The sequence below is a fragment of the Mus caroli genome, chromosome 4 (assembly GCF_900094665.2).
Source record: "Mus caroli chromosome 4, CAROLI_EIJ_v1.1, whole genome shotgun sequence".
Taxonomy (NCBI): domain Eukaryota; kingdom Metazoa; phylum Chordata; class Mammalia; order Rodentia; family Muridae; genus Mus; species Mus caroli.
Window position 1 is genome coordinate 67,662,523 of NC_034573.1, and position 21,991 is coordinate 67,684,513.

Below are 21,991 nucleotides of genomic sequence, written 5' to 3' on the forward strand. Positions count from 1 at the left end.
TGGACATCTGTAATTAAAAACAGGCAGCTATTCCTCACCCAATGGGAAGTGCCAAGTATCTCAAAAGCAATGTTGCAGGACTCTCTAGATCCCACCACCACTACCTGCTTCTGACAATAAAGGAAGGGCAATCATATAGAATGTCATAAAGAGATAATCCTGTCTGCCTATTACAGCTATATTTCATATTTAACCAAAGAAGTGGTATCAACTAATTCCGTTTTGGGTGGGTTTCCTGACACAGTATCTTTAGTAACAGTTTAAAGTCTTGCTCTTTAGTCCACCTTCCCAGAACTCTGGGGATGTTACAACCTCTTTAACTTTAAGCTTGAACTATTTACTACCATTGCACAATCTTAGCCAGTAAAGCTGGCCCATTATCTGATCCTTTGGTGACTAAAATTCCAACCTGGGAAATCATTTCCTTTTATCATATTTGGGGGGGAGGGGCTACAGGTAATATTGATATCTGGTAATTATCTCTTGGAGCTGTGAAACCAACTGAATATAAAACACCACTCCAATATATATAATGAGTTCCAGCATGGATTTTTCTGGCTTTTTAAAAAGGAGATTTTTTTTCTTGTTTTGTTTTTCTTTTTCTTTTTCTTTTTCTTTTTTTTTTCTTTTTTCTTTTTTTTTTAGATATTTTCTTCATTTACATTTCAAATGCTATCCCAAAAGTCCCCTATACCCTCCCCCCCACCCTGCTCCCCTACCCACCTACTCCCACTTCTTGGCCCTGGTATTCCCCTGTACTGGGGCATATAAAGTTTGCAAGACCAAGGGGTCTCTCTTCCCAATGATGACCGACTAGGTCATCTTCTGCTACATATGCAGCTAGAGACACAAGCTCCAGGGGGTACTGGTTAGTTCATATTGTTGTTCTACCTATAGGGTTGCAGATTCCTTTAGCTCCTTGGGGCCTTTCTCTAGCTCCTCCATTGGGGGCCCTGTGATCCATCCAATAGCTGACTGTAAGCATCCACTTCTGTGTTTGCCAGGCACTGGCATAGCCTCACAAGAGACAGCTATATCAGGGTCATGTCAGCAAAATCTTGCTGGCACATGCAATAGTGTCTGGGTTTGGTGGTTGTATATGGGATGGATCCCTGGGTGGAGCAGTCTCTGGATGGTCTTTCCTTCCATCTCAGCTCTGAACTTTGTCTCTGTAACTACTTCCATGGGTATTTTGTTTCCTATTCTAAGGAGGAATGAAGTATCCACACATTGGGCTTCCTTCTTGATAAAAAAGAGTTTTTTAATCTCTTATTTTTATTATCTTGTTATTTTTAATCTACCAATTAGTGCTGATTTTGCTTGCTATAGTACCAAATGCTAAGGAAAATTAACTTCCTCATCTCTAGTCTTTGAGCCACCACTTCTAGCCTCCCTACAGATACAGTGAAATCCACAAACATATTGAGCACCAAGGTGTGTTTTAATTTCAGTCCAAAGGCAGTGCTATTCCTTTTCCTTTAATAATGATGAGGCCCAAAAAGATGAATATTCCCAGCAATGATGAGATGAAGCAAAATAAACTCTGTGGAACTGTAATTTAAATGGAACTTTTCTAGCTGCTCAACCAATCCTTGTTGCCACCTCTAAAAAAAAAAAAAAAAAAAAAAAAACTTACTTTCCTTTTCTTTTTTCTTTTTCTTTTTCTTTTTCTTTTTCTTTTTCTTTTCTTTTCTTTTTTTCTTTTCTTTTCTTTACCTTTTCTTTTCTTTTTTTGGAATTTGGTAATTTTGCTTTTTTAAATAATTTTTATTAGATATTTTCTTTATTTACATTTCAAATGTATCCCCTTTCCTAGTTTTCCCTCTGAAAATTTTCTATCTCCTCCCCCATCCCCCTGCTCCCTAACCCACCCATTCCTGCGTCCTGGCCCTGGCATTCCCCTATACTAGGGCATAGAACCTTCACAGGATCAAGGGCCTGTCCTCCCATTGATGACTGACTAGGCCATACTCTGCTACATATGCAGTTAGAGTCACGAGTTCCATCATATGTTTTCTTTGATTGGTAGTTTAGTCCCAGGGAGCTCTGGGGGCACTGGTTAGTTCATATTGTTGTTCCTCCTATGGGACTGCAAACCCCTTCAGCTCCTTGGGTACTTTCTCTAGCTCCTTCATTGGGGACCCTCTGCTCCATCCAATGGATGACTATGAGCATCTATTTCTGTATTTGCCAGGCACTTGCAGAGCCTCTCAGGAGTCAGCTATATCAGACTCCTGTCAGCAAGCTCTTGTTGGCATCTGCCATAGTGTCTGGGTTTGGTGGTTGTATATGGGATGGATCCCAAATGGGGCAGTCTCTGGATGGCCATTCCTTCAGTCTTTTCTCTGAATGTTGTTTCTGTAACTCCTTCCATAGGTATTTTGTTCCCCCTTCTAAGAAAAATTGAACTATCCATACTTGGTCTTCCTTCTTCTTGAGTTTCATTTGAGAAACTTTCTTTTCAAAGGCCAAGCAAAGGGATCATCCACGGTAACCCTAAAGAGAAGTGCTATCCTGTGTTAAAGAGGGCAGATGAGATTCAGCAAGTCCATTAAGCTAAGCACAATGAAGTGCTCCAGCTCCTGGATCTCCTGAGTCCACTCTTGAAGAAAAAAGTAGTGTTGTCCAGCCAATAGGTAGTGTTGGCATTCTCTGATTCTTGAGTCTGAAGACGTGTTTCCAGGTCCATATCCTTAAATAGGACACATCCCAGTGCCTGATGCTTATATTTAAAATTTTCCAGTAATAAACTTATTTGATATGTGTGCTGGCCAATTTCATGTGAACTTAACCCAAGCCCAAATCATTTGGGAAGAGGGACTGCAATTGAGAAAATATGTGTAAGCTTGGAGTGCATTTTCTTGTATAATGATTGATGTGGGCCAGCCAAGCTCACTATCTGCAATACCACCCCTGGGCAGTAGATGCAGGGTGCTATGAGAAAACAGGATGAACAACCAAAAGGAGCAAGACATTAAGCAGCACTCCTCCATGGTCTCTGTCTCCAGGTTCCTGCTCTGAGTTCCTGTCCTGTATTCACTCAGTGAAGAACTATGATGTGGAACTATAAGTAAAAATTCACCTTTTCTCCAAAATAAATTTTGGTTGTGGTGTTTGTGGTGGTTTAAATAAGACCCAGAGGTTCAAAGGTTTGACTACTTAGTCATCAGGGAGTGGCACTAATTCGGAGAGGTTGGGAAGTGTGGCCTTGTTGGAGTAGGTGTGGCCTTGTTGGAGAAAGTGTTTAATAGGGGCATGGGTTTTGAAGTTTCAAAAGCTTAAGGCAGGCCCAATTGCTCTCTCCTTTCCTGCTGCCTACAGATCCAGAGGTATAACTGTTTCCAGTACCGTGTCTGCCTGCATGCTACCATGCTTTGCATCAAGCTGAAAATGGACCAAACCTCTGAAATCGTAAACAAACTCCAACTAAATGATTTCATGGTGTCTCTTCACAGCAATAGAACATTGACTAAGATAGTGTTTTATCACAGCAATAAAATCCCTAAGACAACGTGTATGATATTTTGTCTGCACAAATGTATATGTATCTCATGAGTGCCTTTGGTTCAAAAGAGGACATCAGATCCCCCTGAACTGAAGTTACAGGTCGTTGTGAATCACTATGTGAGTGCTAGGAATCAAACCCTGGACTTCCATGTGAGCAGTAAGTGATCTTAATCTCTAAGCCATCTATCTAGACCCTGACAAAAGATGTAAAGGGGCCAGATTGAAGTCTGCTTCTGTCAAGGGAGTGCTATGTGCCCATTTAGTGTCCTCACTCTGTTTATGCTGCCTCTGCAGCCATGCTCACTTTCTAGCCCGAGTGCTCAGGCCAGCGTGAGTCTTCTGGTTTGACAAACACTGGGGCAAGGGCCTTGGGAATAATTACCATTTATCTTTAAGATTTTCCCATCTACTGGGAAATAGCTCCACTTCCAATTTTAAACCAAGTGTTTTTATTCTTTGAGCAATTATGTTCCCACATCACTGATGAGCTAGGGAGTGAAACAACAGCCAGACTGCTGGTTTCATTCATTTTCTCTTACCACAAACTACACCAATGTTTTTGTTTGTTTTGTTTTGTTTTGTTTTGTTTTCCCTTTCAGTTATCTTACCTACAAACTGAGGGTACTGAATCCTCCCTGTGGACTATTTCAACTCTGAAGTTTCAGAAGGAATTAGGATGCCACGGGGCTTTTTCTTGGAAATATTTATGGATAAGAGTGAAGGTTATCATACAATAAGAGTGGGAGATTTCAACACCTCATTCTCACTAATGGACAGGTCATTGAAACAGAAACTAAACAGAGATAACAGTGAGACTAATAGAGGTTCTGAACCACATACATTTAGCAGATATCTACAGGACATTTCACCCTAAAACAAAAGAATAAACACTCTTCTCAGCACCTCATGATACCTTCTCGAAAACTGACCATATAATCAGTCACAAAATAAGCTTCAACCAATACAAGAAGATTGAAATAATTAGGTGCATCCTGTCAGATCAGCAGGGCCTAAGGCTGGTCTTCCATAACAACAAAATCAACATAAAGCCCACATACCCATGGAAATTAAACAACTTTCTATTCAATAATAACTTGGTAAGGGAAGAAATGAATAAAGTAATGACTTTTTAGAATTCAACGAAAATTAGGATACACCATACCCAAATATATGAGACGCAATGAAAGCAGTGCTAAGAGGAAAATTCATAGCTCTATGTGCCTTAGTAAAGAAACTTGAGAGATCCTACACTAGCAACTTAACAGCACAACTGAGAGCTCTAGAACAAAGAGAAGCAAACATACCCAAGAGGAGTAGACAGCAAGAAATAGTCAAACTCTGGGCAGAAATCAACCAAAGAGAAACAAAGAGAAAGATATAAAGAATCAACAAAACCAAAAGCTGGTTCTCTGAGAAAATCAAAAAGATAGATAAACATCTAGCCAAACTAACTAAAGGGCTCAGAGACAGTATCCAAATTAACAAAATCAGAAATGAAAAGTTAGACAAAACAACAGAAAATGAAGAAATTAAAAAAAAAAACAAAAAACAAACAAACAAACAAACAAAAACCCATCAGATCCTACTACCAAAGCCTATACCCAACAAAACTGGGAAATCTAGATGAAACGGATCATTTTCTACATGGATACCATGTACCAAAGTTAAATCAAGAGTGGATAAACTATCTAAGCTGGCCCATATCCCCTAAGGAAATAGAAAAAGTCATTAAAACCCTCCCAACAACAACAACAAAAAGCCCAGGGCCAGATGGTGTTAGTGCAGAATTCTACCAATCCTTCAAAGAAGAAGAGCTAATCCAAACACACCTCAAACTATTACATAAAATAGAAACAGAAGGAACATTACTTAATTCGTTCTAAACCACACAAAAACCCAACAAAAAAGAGAACTTCAGACCAATTTCGCTTATGAATATCAATGCAAAAATACTCAATAAAATTCTAGAAAACTGAAGAGGAACACATCAAAGCCATCACTCGCCATGATCAAGCAGGCTTCATCCCAGAGATTCAGGGTTGGTTCAATATATGAAAATCTGTTAACATAATCCACCATATAAACAAATGCAAAGAAAACAAATAACATGATAATCTCATTAGATGTTTGAAAAGGCCTGTGACAAAATCTAGCACTCTTTCATGTTAAAAGTATTGGAAAGATCAAGAATTCAATGCTCATACCTAACCATAATAAAAGCAATATACAGCAAACCAACAGGCAATATCAATTTAAATGGAGAGATACTTGAAGCAATCCCACTAAAATCAGCGACAATACAAGGATGCTCATTCTCCCCATATTTATTCAATATAATACTCAAAGTTCTAGCTAGAGCAATTAAACAACAAAAAGACATCAAGGGGATACAAATTGACAAAGAAGAGGTCAAAGTATCACTCTTTGCAGATGATATGATAATATACATAAGCAACCCCAAAAAATTTACCAGAGAACTTATACAGCTTATAAACAACATCAGCAAAGTGGCTGGATAAAAGTAACTCAAACAAATAAGTAGCCTTCCTCTGTACAAATTATAAATGGGCAGATAAAGAAATTAGGGAAGGGCCAGGCTTGGTGGTGCACACCTTTAATCCCAACACTCGGGAGGCAGAGGCAGAGGCAGGTGGATTTCTGAGTTCTAGGACAGCCAGGGCTATACAGAGAAACCCTTTCTCGAAAAACAAAAAAAAAAAAAAAAGAAAGAAAGAAAGAAAGAAAGAAAGAAAGAAAGAAAGAAAGAAATTAGGGAAACAACACCCTTCACACTAGTCATAAATAATGTAAAAAAAAACCTTGGGATAACTAACCAAACAAGTCAGACATTTGTATGACAAGAACTTCAAGTCTCTCAAGAAAGAAACTGAAGAAGAACTCAGAAAATGGTGAGCTCTCCCATGCTCATGGATTGGTAGAATTAACATAGTAAAAATGGCCATCCTACCAAAAGCAATCTATAGATCCATTGCAACCCCCATCAAAATTTTGACACAATTCTTCACAGACAGGGAAAGCAATTCCTAAATTTATCTGGAAAAACAAAACAGGAAGAATAGAGAAAACAATTCTTAACAATAAAAGAACTTCTGGAGGAAATCACCATCCCTGACCTCAAGCTATACTAAAGAGCAATAGTGATAAAAACTGCATGATATTAGTATGGAGACAGACACTTTGATCAATATATTAGAATTGAAGACTTAGAAATAAAGCCACACTCTTTCAGACACTTTTTTGTCTTTGACAAAGGAGCCAAAAATATACAGTAGAAAAAAAAGAAAGAATCTTCAATAAATGGTGATGGTCTAACTGGCTGTCTGTATGTAAAAAAATGAAAATAGACCCATATTTGTCACCTTGTACAAAGCTCAAGTCAAAGTGGATCAAGGACCACCACATAAAACTAGATGCACTGAATCTAATAGAAGAGAACGTGGGAAAGGGCCTTGAGCTCATTGGCACAGGGGGACATTTGCTAAACAGAACTCCAATGGCTCAGGCTCTAAGATCAACACTTGACAAATGGGAGCTCATGAAACTGAAAAGCTTCTGTACTGCAAAGGACATTGTAGGACAATCAGCAACCTACAGATTTTTAAAAATAAACAACAACAACAACAAAAAAAAACTTTACTAATACCATATCGAATAGAGGTCTAATATCCAAAGTATATAAAGAACTCAAGAATCTAAACACCAAAAAAAAAAACAAAAAACCAAAAAAAACCAAACAAACAAACAAAAAACAACCCAATCAATATATGGGATTTAGAACTAAACCGAGAATTCACAACAGATGAATCTCGAAAGGCCAAAAAGCACTTAAAGAAATGTTCAAAGTACTTAGTGATCAGGAAAATCTGTATCAAGACAACCCTGAGATTCCACTTTACACCATTCAGAGTGACTAAGTTCAAACACTCAGGTGACAGCACATGTTGACAAGGATGTGGAGAACGAGGAACACTTCTCCATTGCTGGTGGGAATGCAAACTGGTACAAGTACTCGGAAAATCAATCTGGAGATTCCTCAGAAAATTGAAAATAGATCTACCTGAAGATCCAACTAAACCACCCAAAAAGATGCTGCACCATGCCACAGGGGTACATGTTTCACTACGTTCATAGTGGCCTTGTTTGTGATAGCCAGAATCTGGAAACAACCCATACATCCCAAAATGGAAGAATTGATACAGAAAATGTGGCTCATTTACACTATGGAATACTACTCAGCTATTAAGAACAAGGACATCCTGAGTTTTGCAGGCAAACTGATGGAAGTAGAAAATATCATCCTGAGTGAGGTAACTCAGACCATGCATGGAATGTACTCACTAATGAATAGATATTAGCCAAAAAAGTACAGGATACCCAGGATACAATCCACAGAACTCAAGAAGATTAACAAGCTGAAGGGCCCAAGTGAAAATGCCTCAATTACACTTGGGAGAAAGACGGAAACAATCATGGGGGCGGGGAGTGAGGGACGTAGGTGGAAGAGAAGCAGGTAGAGGAAAGGGGGAACATGATCAGGTTTAGGAGCAGGGGTCAGTACTGAAGCCCTGAGAGCCAGCAGAAAGAATGGAAACATGCAACCTTGGGAGGTAAGAAATGGTGGATCCTCTAGAATGTACCAGAGAACCAGGAGTTGAGAGTCTATTAGGACTCCAAGAGAGGGACCTTAGATGAAATGCCCTACAGTGCAGAGAGGGAACATGTAGTATCCACCTCCATCAGAAAGACAGGGCATCAAGTGAGGGATGGAGATGCCATCTCACAGTCTGAAACCCTGACACAGAATCATTCCTGTCTAAAAACTGGAGGGACAAAATGAAGAAAAGCCTGAGGGAAAGAAGGTCTAGTGATAGGCCCAAATGGGGATCCATCTCAAGGACCTGACAATATTATTGATGCTATGGTGAGCAGCACACTGAGAGACCCATCAAGCAGCTGAAAGAATCAGATGCAGATACTTACACCCAACAAGTAGACCAAAGCCGAGGACCCCTGTGGCTGAATCAGGGAAAAGCTGGAAGAAGCTGAGGAAGAGGGTGACCCATAGGAAGACCAGCAGTAACAACTAACCTGGACTCCTGAGATCTATCAGACACTGAGCAACTACCCAGACAGCATCCACCAGCTGATATGAGGCCCCTGACACATATACAGCAGAGGACTGCCTGGTCTGGCCTCAGTGAGAGAAGATGCACCTAACCCTTGTGAGACTTGAGACCCCAAGGAGTGGTGAGGTCTGGTCGGGTGGAGGTTGGGAAGTGGGCATCCTCTTGGAGATAGCTGGAATCAGGAGGAGGTATGGGATAAGGAACAGTCAGAGGGCAGATGGGGAGTGGGATAATGACTAGACTGTAAAAATGGATTAAAACTAACTAACTAAATAACTAAATAAATAAATAAATAAATAAATAAATAAATAAATAAAAATATTCCAGGAATGTCAAAATAGAGGTAACTTATATTAAATATGTTTTTGACATTCCCACCCCCTTTATTAGACTACTATTTTAACTTCTGCAAGGAATATTTTGTTCTTGATTTTGTTTAATCATTTCATTCCTTTCCAGAATCCTATACATGTTCTGTCTTCTTTATCTTTTCAGAAATAAAGAAAAATAAAATTAATTAAAAAAAAAGAAGAAGAAAAAAATTGAAAAGTTTCTGTAAGGCAAAGGACACTGTCAATAAGATTAAAGACAAATCAGCAATCAACAGGTTGGGAAAAGATCTTTATCAATCTTACATCTGATAGAGGGCTAATATCCGATATATACAAAGAACTCAAGAAGTTAGACTCCAGAGAACCAAATAACCCTTTTAAAAATGGGATACAGAGCTAAACAAAGAATTTTCAACTGAAGAAGTTCAAATAACTGAGAAGCACGTAAAGAAGTGTTCAACATCCTTGGTCATCAGGGAAATGCAAATCAAAACAACCCTGAGATTCCACCTCACACCAGTCAGAATGGCTAAGAGCAAAAACTCAGGTGACAGTAGATGCTGATGAGGATGTGGAGAAAGAGCAACACTTCTCCATTTCTGGTGGGATTGCAAGCTGGTACAACCACTCTGGAAATCATTTTGGAGGGTCCTCAGAAAATTGGACATAGTACTAACTGAGGACCCAGATATACCACTCCTGGGCATATACCCAAAAGATGTTCCAACATATAACAAGAACACATGGTCCACTATGTTCATAGCCTTATTTATAATAGGCAGAAACTGGAAAGAACCCAGATGCCCCTCAACAGAGGAATGGGCCGGGCGTGGTGGCGCACGCCTTTAATCCCAGCACTCGGGAGGCAGAGGCAGGCGGATTTCTGAGTTCGAGGCCAGCCTGGTTTACAAAGTGAGGTCCAGGACAGCCAGGGCTACACAGAGAAACCCTGTCTCGAAAAACCAAAAAAACAAAAAAACAAAAACAAAAACAAAAACAAAAACAAAAAACAAAAAAACAGAGGAATGGATACAAAAAATGTAGTACATTTACACAATGAAGTACTACTCAGCTATTAAAAACAATGACTTCATGAAATACTTAGGCAAATGGATGGAACTATAAAATATCATCCTGAGTGAGGTAATCCAATCACAAAAGAACACACATTATATGCACTCACTGATAAGAGAATATTAGCCCAGAAGCTCAGAATACCCAAGATACAAACTGCAAAACACATGAAACTCAAGAAGGAAGACCACAGTAGTCATCCCTTAAAGTTAATTTATACCTTCAAGCAATGGAGACTGTATTCTGTGATAAAGATCAAGGGAATAACTTAACCAGAATTGTATGATTATCTATATCTTGTCCTTAAAAATATTTAAAAATTTTAGATTAAAAGATCCTTTTGATCATTCTAAAAAAAGATTTAGGGCCATTACTTATCTCTATTTCTTTTACATCTGAGGTTGCATTGATTACATATCTTTTATCATTGTTTTATTTAAAATTTTAGTTTACCATGAGCAAAAATAAAGCTGGGCTGATTTAACCACTTTAGTTAATATGCACACTTATTTATAAGTCAATTTGGCAATATGTAGATTATGTAGAAATAAAATAAAACTGTGTGTATCAAATAGTTTATATTCATTATAATTATATATAAGGTCTATTTTATTTTATTTTCTGACATAATATTTTATTGATTTTTGGAGAGAATTTCACATCATATACTCATATTACACTGTTACATTCATTTTCCAGTCCTTCCCTGTGCAACCCCTTTGTCCTTGTGACCTCTGCCCCCAGCCAAAAAAAAAAACAATCCAATTTGTGTTATCTATATTCACACTGAGGCATGGTCAAACTCTCAGTGGCCTGCTCCCTAAACAGATCTGAGATCTTCCCCTTCTACTACAGTCTTGGAAGGCAATACCCTTGCATCATATCACAGTTTTTAAGAGTTCCCTTTGATGGGTTCCTGTCTAGGCTGTTACTCTTTTGTGGGAATGTATTATGATAGAGGTCACAGAAGTCTTCTACGTCCCTCTTTTCTTTCTTAATTGTGTGTCTGCAGTCATCAATATCACTGTCGAAGTAGCTTTTTCTTTTCTTTCCTTTTCTTTTCTTTTCTTTTCTTTTCTTTTCTTTTTTCTTTTCTTTCTTTCTTTCTTTCTTTCTTTCTTTCTTTCTTTCTTTCTTTCTTTCTTTCTTTTTTTTTTGTCAGAGCAGACCACAAACAAGGCTCCTGTTTGTAGTAGGACCATGGATCCAGATAAGACCTGAATGCAGCTGGAATCAGGGATACCAATATAGATTCCAGCCATAGCATAGACTACAGATATCATCAGCCTGTATTTAGTGGCAACATAGGTACAAGCATCATCACAGACCCAACGACATTAAGACTATGGATGCAGACATGGGCTTCAACTGTAGCACAGTCCCGGACATTAGCATGGATCCAGTTGGCAGTGAAGTCCATCTATATTGATATGGCCCCTAGTGTCAGCATTGCTCACAGATATCAACATGGTTTCAGTCTGAAGCTCAGGCCATAGACATCATTTTGGCCATTGGTGGTAGCACAGGCCATGGGCATCAACATAAACCTGGGTACATTAAGACCATGTACCCAGACATGGCCCAGAATGGGACATTACCAAGGCCTTAGGTGGCAGCAGATGCTACTCAGATCACTAAGGTGTCCAGAAGCAGCACAGCCCACAAACATCAACATGGCTTCAGGTTGTAGCACAGACCATGGGCATCTGTGTGTCCGTCTGTGGTAGCATGAACCATGGCAATCAATATAGACCCAGCTGCAGTAGAATCCTGGACCCAGACATGGGCTCCTGTAGCAGCATATGTTCAGATATCTCCATGGACCCAGGTGGTAGTGCAAACCCCTCAAGTCTATATGGTCCCCAGTGGGAGCATGGCTCAGAAACATCAACATGGCTTCAGGCTGCAGTGCAGGTCAAGAATCTCTGCTTGGTCTTTGATGGTAACATGGGCTACAGACATCAACTCAGACCTCACTTGTAACTGGACTTGGAACACAAAACAAGGCTCTTGGTAGGAGTCTAGACATGGTCACTACTACTGTCTCAGGTGGCAGTGAGGCCACTCACATCAGTATAGTTCCTGGAGGCAGCATGACCCATCAACTTGACCCTGGCCAGATAAGGGCCATTGACCCACACTTGACCCTCAGCAATACCATGGGACACAGAGGTCTTTCAAGGAGGTCCAATATAGTATAGAAAGTGGATCATTCCTCATCTCAGGCCACCATCATTGCCCAGATCTAGGGAACTCCCATTGCCAAACACCTTGTTCTGGGATTGAGTCTGCATCTGTGTAAAGTCCAGGCTGCTAGACAACATCCCATTGATCCTACTGAGCAGTGACATGATCCACTCTCTCTCACCCCTCACCACTGTCACATACCCAGTTCTACCTCTTAACAGTGTATGCACCATTCTGCTTCTCCATCATTCCCATCTCTCTGTCACCCATTTCTCCTCACAATTATGTCTTTGGCCCAGCCAGCTGGCTTCACAAGATCTATTTTAATAAACCAAGATTTTGAACATATTTGTTAGAATTATATTTTCTGTAATTCTTTAGAAAGGATTCATAGAGATCTTTAGTAAGCATATAATTTATTAATTTACACATGCTCCAGACAATAAAAAACTTTACATTTAACAGTTTTTTCACAATATTTAAATTTGAATCTTCATGTAGATTTTAATTGAGGGTGCCATAAAATAATTTTAGCTCATAAAAATGAATTTAAAAAGAGAACTTATGTGGCCACAGTTTGTTTAAAAAAAATCTTTCCTTCCTGGGCATCCCATTTACCTTATCAGGCATTCTTGTCTGGCCTCAGTGGGAGAAGAAGTGCTTATCCTGCAGTGTTGATGTTTGGGGTGGAATACGGGCAAGAGAAGCCCAGTGTGGGACTCCCCTTTCTCAGAGGAGAAGAAGAGGAGGGAATAGAGGTAGGATCTTGGAAAAGAGGGGATCTGATGTTGGAATGTAAAGCAAATAAATGAATAAATAAATTAAAAATATTAAAAAGGAAAAAAAATCTTTGACACTCTCAATGTAAAAATTACAGCTATCATCTTAAAGGGAATAGAGGTAGTTTGTTCTAGAGTCATTTTGAGTGCACATGACTTGGAACAAAGACTTGGGTTACCCCAAATTTCATGTTCCAATGTGGAAGCAGTTTCATGAAGTTTTATCATTTTACAAAACAAAGCCATAAATCAAGGCAAGCTTAAAATATATTGATGGGTACACCAAACAGGAAGGTATTACAAGATGGTAGTAGCTATTCTGTAGGTGCAAGACATTATCTGATGACATTGTTAGCTCTTAGCCTAGCAGAAGCAAGTGTTATGCTAAGTGAATAGCTACTAACTTTTATTATGAAGAACGGCTGTTCCAGAAAGCTAAAACTAGCCAAAGATAAAGTATTTACCTATGAATCTGCAAAATTCCAATCTCTCCACAGTACTGAAATTCCATTCTGTCCATCAATCTCTGCAGCCCCAGATTCCTTTCAGGAGGTTTCTTTCACAACCGGACATAGCTTCTTTTGAGGAATTTTTGTTCATAACACAGCATATGAAAACAACCAAAACATTAAAACAGTTATCACACACATGATTCAGTTACATAAATTTAGGTGCACTCAGTTTAGGAAAACAGTAGAAAGTTTCTCTGTTTGGAAGGCTTAATAACACAAAAGATCAAAAGGTAAAATTTGTTCTTTAGACTTAATCTCTCTCTCTCTCTCTCTCTCTCTCTCTCTCTCTCTCTCTCTCTCTCTCTCTCTNTCTCTCTCTCTCTCTCTCTCTCTCTCTCTCTCTCTCTCTCTCTCTCTCTCTCATGTGTGTGTGTGTGTATCCACTTTGATGAATTTGGTATTTGTTTTCATTTCGTTAGTAGACTGTACAGTCTATGTGTTGAGTTTATGGCTTGAATGGTACTTCTATCATATGGTCAGCTGTGCTAAGGTCTGGGGGCTTATTGCATAAGTATAGAGTCTGAGGACTGCAGTCTTTTTTAATTGTTAAAGGAATGTACTGAAGTGAGAGTATAATGAAACCACCAAACTAGACTGCTTCATGGATAGAAAGTAATGTTTATTGGTGATCAAGATGCAAAGGCTAGAGGTTGGAGGTTTGCAGAAAGAAGCAAAATGGTAGAAAAGCAAGCAAATTTTATGTGACAGTCAGCAGGATAGGGTCTGTGATCTGATACAGGCTGTTCATATTGACACAGAGATGCCCTTGCCATAGGTATTTGATCTCTGGGTCAGATTAAGGGAGGTTCTTGGAGATTTAAGACTTTGGTTTACACAACAACAACCCTTGTATTTACCAACATACTTTTCGGTTTAGGACATTGTATGTAATAATACACATAGAAGAAGTCCACTGTATGTACTAATGCATGTATATATGTTTTATTTGGGGTGTATGTATGTGCATGTTGGCACGGATGTTCCTAGGTACACTTGTGGAAGTCAGAGGACAACTATTGAGAGTCAACACTCTTGTATTACATGTGGGTCATGGTGGTCAAATTCAGGTCATCTGGCTTGATGGTAAGTGGATTTACCCACTGGGGTATCTCACTGGCCATGCTCATAAGATATTAATGGATTAATCTATATTCTTAGGGAAGATCTGCCATAAAAGTCATTTTGGTTTCTCATTTCTCGATACAGTGCCTTATATGCCCATGGCAATCTTGGCTTTGGCAAACACATGTATCTGTATTAATATTTTATTTATAATACTTTAATCCTATGGCATTATCAGCAACAGAAAGTAGACTAAGACAAAGGCTTTTTCTTTATTTATAAATTATTTGTATGTTGACTTTAATGAGCATACAAATTAACTTAATAACATAAAGTATATTGAATTTACAAATACTATTTAAAAATATTTAACAGTTTGTAAAATGTGACCAATATTAATGAAAGCTCTCTAAAAGGCCTAATCAGATTTTGTGTACAATAATAAAATTTGTAAGTTGAATTTTGAAAAGCTTAAGGCATGGTTTTAATTAACTTGAAAAATATCATTTTTGAAAACCAAAATAACTGCTTTCTTATGCCTACTCACCAGCTGAGAAGATGTGAAATTCACCAATATGGTCAGATTTGCAAGTTCACATGACATGCTGGGAGAGAAGAAATGTCCAGCGATTGCAGTAGCTAGCTGCTTTAGGAAACAGCAACGTTTTCCCCGCTCCTCTGACACTAAAGTGATACTCTGAGATGGGTACTGCCTCTGCTCTCAGAGGAAAAGCAGGCTTCCTTCAAGCTGACTTTCATCAGGCATGCACTAATGAAGGGAATGGAGTGGAGTAACATTTCATCTAGAAACCCCATAATAATGTTTTTCTAAGTCAGATATTGTGCTGAGCAGTCTTCTCTGCACTCCAGTCTACTCCCAATGGTGGAGCGAGGAAGGATGACAATTTACCATCTGAGTCCTGATGGTAATCTTTCTTCTTCACTTCCTTACTGCTTATAGAGCTTTGGGAAAACAAGCAGTAGTTACTGGCTAGGAATAGGAGAACAGTGGGATGATGATGTGACCGCAGCTGGGAATGAATGAACTAGGAACAGGGGTCAGATTTTTATCCATACAAGTCCAACTGGAAAGTTCCTCAGGCTATCACAGTGTGGCACTAGAGGTCTAAATTTGGAGGGGCGATTCTGTATTGAGGACTTCACAAGTCTTTAGACCAGGACTCTGTAAAGGGCCATGGCATAAATATTTTAGACACTGGTGATGTCTGAACTAAATGCTCACCTCTCTCATTTTAACCACAAAGCAGCTAGAGGCTTTAAGTCAATGGATGGACACAGCTGTGTTTGGATAAAACTATGAAAATAGGTTATGGTCTAGATTTGGTCTAAGGAATGTAGATTGTTATCTCTGAACTAGGTGGACATGGACAGAAATAGAACTGCTAAATAATAATTCTCAAATGTATAGAATTTCAGGATGTTTGATAAGTGAGTGGATATTGTCAGAATTTATCTCTTGTGATTCTTGGAAGATTTTCCTGGTGGGGTTAAGGCACAGGGAACTCATTGTTTACACAGATGAAAACGCAGAAGTAGGTGGCTTTAGGAATAGCTGCATCCAGGGGTCATTTTTCATTTCTGGTCTGCTTTCATTCTGCCCTTAGTTTGTAAGAACTGTATAGACCTAAGAAATGTAGATCTGTGAGGGGTCAGAGCCTAGAGATGTAAAGTGGATCAAACATGAATGCCAAGTTGAAATGGATTCTATAAATTATAACCGCAACTTAAAACACAACTAGTGATTCTTTCAAAATGGAAATATTCCTTTTTTTTGTATATACAGGTTACATAAAAATAAGTGTATGCTAAGCATAATGGTTTGGTTTTATCGCTGTGTAACATATCTATATAATCTTACAGAAGTGTGTGTGTTTTCAAGCACCATGTGTTCCATCATTTATATACTCTTTCATCAGTGACTTATGGAGAATTGATTGAATGCCAGACTTTGAGGAAAGAAATCACACATTCTTTGGTCAATCATTTTGTTGTTGTATCTAACGGCTTAGATTTACCTTCCAGAAAGTATAGTTCCCATTGATCCTGGCTTGAATCAAGTGCACTCAGATTTGAAATTTTGATTTTTCTTTTAAAAATTCAGTTACATGGTGGGGTGAGGCAATGGTGATTTGCAAAACATGAAGCCTGGGAAGTGTCTGCAGGTGAACTGAAAACCCTGACAGAGGGTTTAAGACACTAACAGCTCTTCCAGAACAACGAGCCTGACAATGAGGAAGATGCAGTTTGATGTGAAAATTAGAAAACTGGCAGATGAACCTGCAAGGGGAAAATTGGATTTCCAGGGAGATGAATGGGAGGCCTTGAAGCTGAATAGAGTTTATAAGATGCAAACAGAAGCAGATGAGTTTCAACCCTCCCTCCTTCCCAATGGGCAAATAAGATTCTTGTGCCTATTGCTTATTTATGTATAGGCAAAATGTGAGCATCCTATAGTCTAGTGTTTTATATCAAAATGGATAGATATAATATCAACCAATGATGTGTTCAAAATGAAAGGCACATTGTTAATATCTCAGGCGTTTATCACCACAGGTTTCTCCTTAACGGAATAAAACAGGTATTATCTCAGCAGATCCTATTTTACCACAGCTTTGTGGGTGTGTTGGGGGGCGGGGGTGAGGGGTGGCCTTTGGCAGACTTTCAGTTTCCTGGAGGCAGCTGAGTGCAAACTAAATCTTGGCAAAGCTACCCTTGGGAATTGTGTTAAAAGATGGAAAACTCCCAGACAGCAGGTTAAACAGGAGAATGTCTTCTTAAGTCCTAAATGTGACCGCTAACTTATTGCTCACTTTCTTTAGCTCCCTCCAATCACCTATGCTATTGACTTGTTGGTTTTGTTTTGCTTCTATTAATGCATATTTTTGACAACTGGAAATGTCTTTTGCTTTCATGAGCTGTAACTTTACTCTGGATCTGAGAGCAAAGGGACTGAGGTAGCAGAATAAATTCCATTTTGCTTCTAAGACTCCATTCTCAGTCTGGTGGTTCCTCAGAAAATTGGACATAGTACTACCGGAGGATCCAGCAGTACCTCTCCTGGGCATATACCCAGAAGATTTTCCAACCGGTAAGAAGGACACATGCTCCACTATGTTCATAGCAGCCTTATTTATAATAGCCAGAAGCTGGAAAGAACCCAGATGTCCCTCATCAGAGGAATAGATACAAAATATATGGTACATTTACACAATGGAGTACTACTCAGCTATTAAAAACAATAAATTTATGAATTTCTTAGGCAAATGGATAGATCTGGAGGATATCATCCTGAGTGTGGTAACCCAATCACAATCACTAAAGAACTCACATGATGTACACTCACTGATAAGTGATATTAACCCAGAAACTTAGAATACACAAGATACAATTTGCAAAACACATGAAACTCAAGAAGAAGGAAGACCAAAGTGTGGATACTTCATTTCTCCTTAGAATGGGGAACAAAATACCCATAGAGCGAGTTACAGAGACAAAGTTTGGAGCTGAGATAGAAAGAAGGACCATCCAGAGACTGCCCCACCCGCGGATCCATGGGTGTTTATGGGATGGCCCATAAATAGCCACCAAACCCAGACACTATTGCATATGCCAGCAAGATTTTGCTGACAGAATCCTGATATAACTGTCTCATGTGAGGCTATGCCAGTACCTGGCAAATACAAAAGTGAATGCTCACAGTCATCTATAGTATGGAACACAAGGCCCCCAATGGAGGAGCTAGATAAAGTACTCAAGGAGCTAAAGGGGTCTGCAACCCTATAGGAGGAACAGCAATATGAACTAACCAGTACTCCCCAGAGCTTGTGTCTCTAGCTGCATATGTAGCAGAAGATAGCCTAGTTGACCGTCATTGGGAGGAGAGGCCCTTGGTCTTGTGAAGATTATATGCCCTACAGGGGTATGCCAGGGCCAGGAAGCGGGAGTGGGTGGGTTGGGGAGTAGGGTGCGGGGGAGGGTATAGGGGATTTTCGGGAAAGCATTTGAAATGTAAATGAAGAAAATGTCTAATAATAATATAAAAGAACATCTAAAAGAAAATTTAAAAAAGACTCCATTCTAAGTTAACACACCCTCAGAAAGGTATGGCCCCCACCCCTGAGGTCTGAGAAAAATCACTGAATGTTCCTGGTAGTTGCAAAATAGACACAGCAGCTGCAGCTAGCTGTTAAAAGAGTGGGCTAAGAAAACATAAGTGGTTCCCAGCTCAAGATGTTTCTTTTTGATGTATGCTCCCTCCTTGTGGTTTAATCAGGTGCTGAAAAATAATTAGCTTAAAGGCCAACATTCATTAACCCCCTCATGTAACACCAAGGCTTTGAAACCCCTGCTTGTGTTTGTTTGTTTGCTTGCTTGTTTTTTTCCTTTATAAACCCCTTCCCCTAGACCTCAGGTGCTCTCCTATCTTGTTGCATTGGATAGGTTTGTGGCCCAAGCTGGAGTTTAAATAAAGACTCTCCTGTGTATGCATTGGAGGTGTGGTTCCTGGTGGTCTCTTTGTGGTTTTCATGTTCTGGGTACAACAAGAGTAGATAGGAAGATGGCATACTTCATTTCTGAAGACCCTCTGAACTGTTGCATGCTCAAAACTGATTTGTGCAAAATATGACTGTACTTCTGAAAATTGAAGCTTGAATAATATAAAACCATTATTATGTTCCAGCTAGTAAGTCTTCTCCACCATTTAAATAATATAACATGAGTTTGAATATTTCACTGGACCAAACAAAACGTATGTGAAACTTCTGTCCTCTTAAGTGAGTACTGGAAAATTGTGATCAGGTCAATAATAGACATCTTTTGCATATATTTAATCTCAAGACATTAGTATTATTCAACACACTATTGTTCTTCATGTTCCTGTCTTATCAAATTAATTTTAGATAAGAGAAGGACCGATTTATGATTGAGATGATGGTCTGGAGCATATAAAAATCATATTCTCAAGGACTGTTTCATTTCTACAGAAATTATGCACACTATAGCATCTGGACAGGTTCTATCATAAGAATTAAAAGACTTAATTAGAGTATATTCTCAAATAATAGTGTAAGAGTTTATCTACCAAATGGTTCACAATTATAATACAGTGGCAAAATAAATGGTTATTTTATTAAGCATTTGAAGTAATACCCATGTGTTGCTAAAATTCCTTCCTAGGGGAGGCATAAACAATGAGTATCCTTTCTTCTGGGAGACTAGGAGTTAGAAAGATTCCATGGAAGGCATGCATATAGGGAACAGGGACATGGCTAGGTAATAAAAGTGGCAAACTTCCAAGATGAAAGCAGAACTCCTGAAGATGAGTTTGGCTCAGAAGATAGTCCTGTATAATACCAAGTGAGTGTGTTACTATAGCAAAGTAAGTATATCTATCCATCCTTAATAGATTTCTCTTGATCTCATTGTCTATATCTAATTCATATGGTTACTCAGAGCTTCAAGGAAGGCTGTGAAATTTGGAGATATTGCTAAATTGGTTTAAGGTAATTCTAGCCTAACTCCCCAAGGTTATCACATTAAAAAAAAAAAAAAGTATGAGATGCCATGAAAACAAATATCAGTGTTTGCCAAATCAGTGGACTCTCTTCAGTCTAAACATGGAAGAAGTACAAGCTCCAAACAGACCTGGAATCCAGGTATTTCTATGAGTCTAAGCCCCAGATTAAGTTTCAGAATCCTCTGATTCCAAGTAGTTCCCTTCCTCCTTTCAACTGTGAAGTGACTGTTAAACAGCCTCTGCTTCATTCTTCTTGCCTTCCACTTCCCAAAAGGCTTCCATAGTAGTAGAGAAGGGAGTGATTTCACCATCACTTAGAATAATCTCTCAGGTTATAAAAATGTCTGATTTGTGTTGGTATAGGACTTTGAAATTTGAGTTTTTTTTTTTTTTTTCGTGGGGGAGGTGGTTTCGAGACAGGATTTCTCTGTATAGCCCTGGCTATCCTGGAACTTACTTTGTAGACCAGGGTGGCCTCGAACTCAGAAATCTGCCTGCAGAAGTGCAAGAGCCTCTAGTTTATTAGGCTGTTCTAGGATCTGTACAGTGGTTCTGTGAAAGTACTTTCTTTGTTAGACAATATCTGATATCTCAGTTCCTCAACCAAGTTAGCAGTCTGTGCTCCCCTGCTATCTGTTGCTGGAGAAAACATTCCAGACATGCAAGGTCTTGCCCTTTTCTGTTTTACCCCATCTACTATTAGCAGTCTTGCTTTGCGTGTTTGGAAAAATTTAACTTCTACAAGCTAACCCCAGGAATGGGCCACTATGGACCTAATGGTTCTATATTAGTATCTGGCTTAATTGTGTTTCTTGTTTCCCCAACTTGAAAACAGTTTTTAAGTGAATTTGAAGGTAGGGACTCAGTGGAATGGATTTCTACTGAATAGTGGAGCCTTTGGAGACAGAGTTGGTGGGAAACTATTATCTAGTGTCAGATGTGAGGAGCTGGGGAACACTTGAGTGCCTGTATATTATTGAAAAAGGAACAATGCCTCAGATCCAAAGGAATTGGGAAAGTCTTCCTGAGGTGAGGCTTAGAGGCACAATAAAGTCTTCATCTAGTCCAAGTATGAATGTTTCTCAATGATTGACCAATGGGTACAAAAACTGGGAGCTGGAACTTTTTCTTCAGGCTTCAGAATATTTGTAATGAAAGACTGCTCCCTTATAGAGACCTCATACAAGACTAATGCCTTCTCTGATACTAGCTAACTCCTCCTTTTTGTGTTGTACACAATACACTTGAAGTAGTTCTAGCTTATTTTGTAGTTATTGCTGTTTCAACCGAAAAGTAGGACCTATTGATCCCAGCTTTCTTCTGCCCTTTCTTTCTGCTCTTTCTTTCTGCTTTCATTTTCCTAGTCAGGTTTCCATGACCAAGTCATATAAGATGAGGTTGTCAAGTGGCCAGAAGTTAAGATTTTTGTCCAACCTATGAGTCCTGTATATTTTTCCAAATGCCATTGATTATTGAAGTCAATAGAACTTATAACTTAATTTCTCCTACTGATACTGATAATATGGTTTGATGGGTACCTTTAGAGGGATTCTAGGTTTTTGTTACCAGAATAAGGGATTTAGACAGAAGCACATAGTTAGTAGTCAAATTAAGCACAAATTAATAGAAAAAAAAGACACATTCTAAGGAAGAAAGTGATCCAGAGAAGGGAAGAGTTTTAGCAGCTAAAATGCTCTAACTACACAAAGAGTTGGGGCTTTAATATTACATAACCAGGATTTTGCACTATTCATATAGCATGGATTTTTATGGTCATTTGCCTAGCATAGGCTCTTCCTTCCTTCCTTCCTTCCTTCCTTCCTTCCTTCCTTCCTTCCTTCCTTCCTTCCTT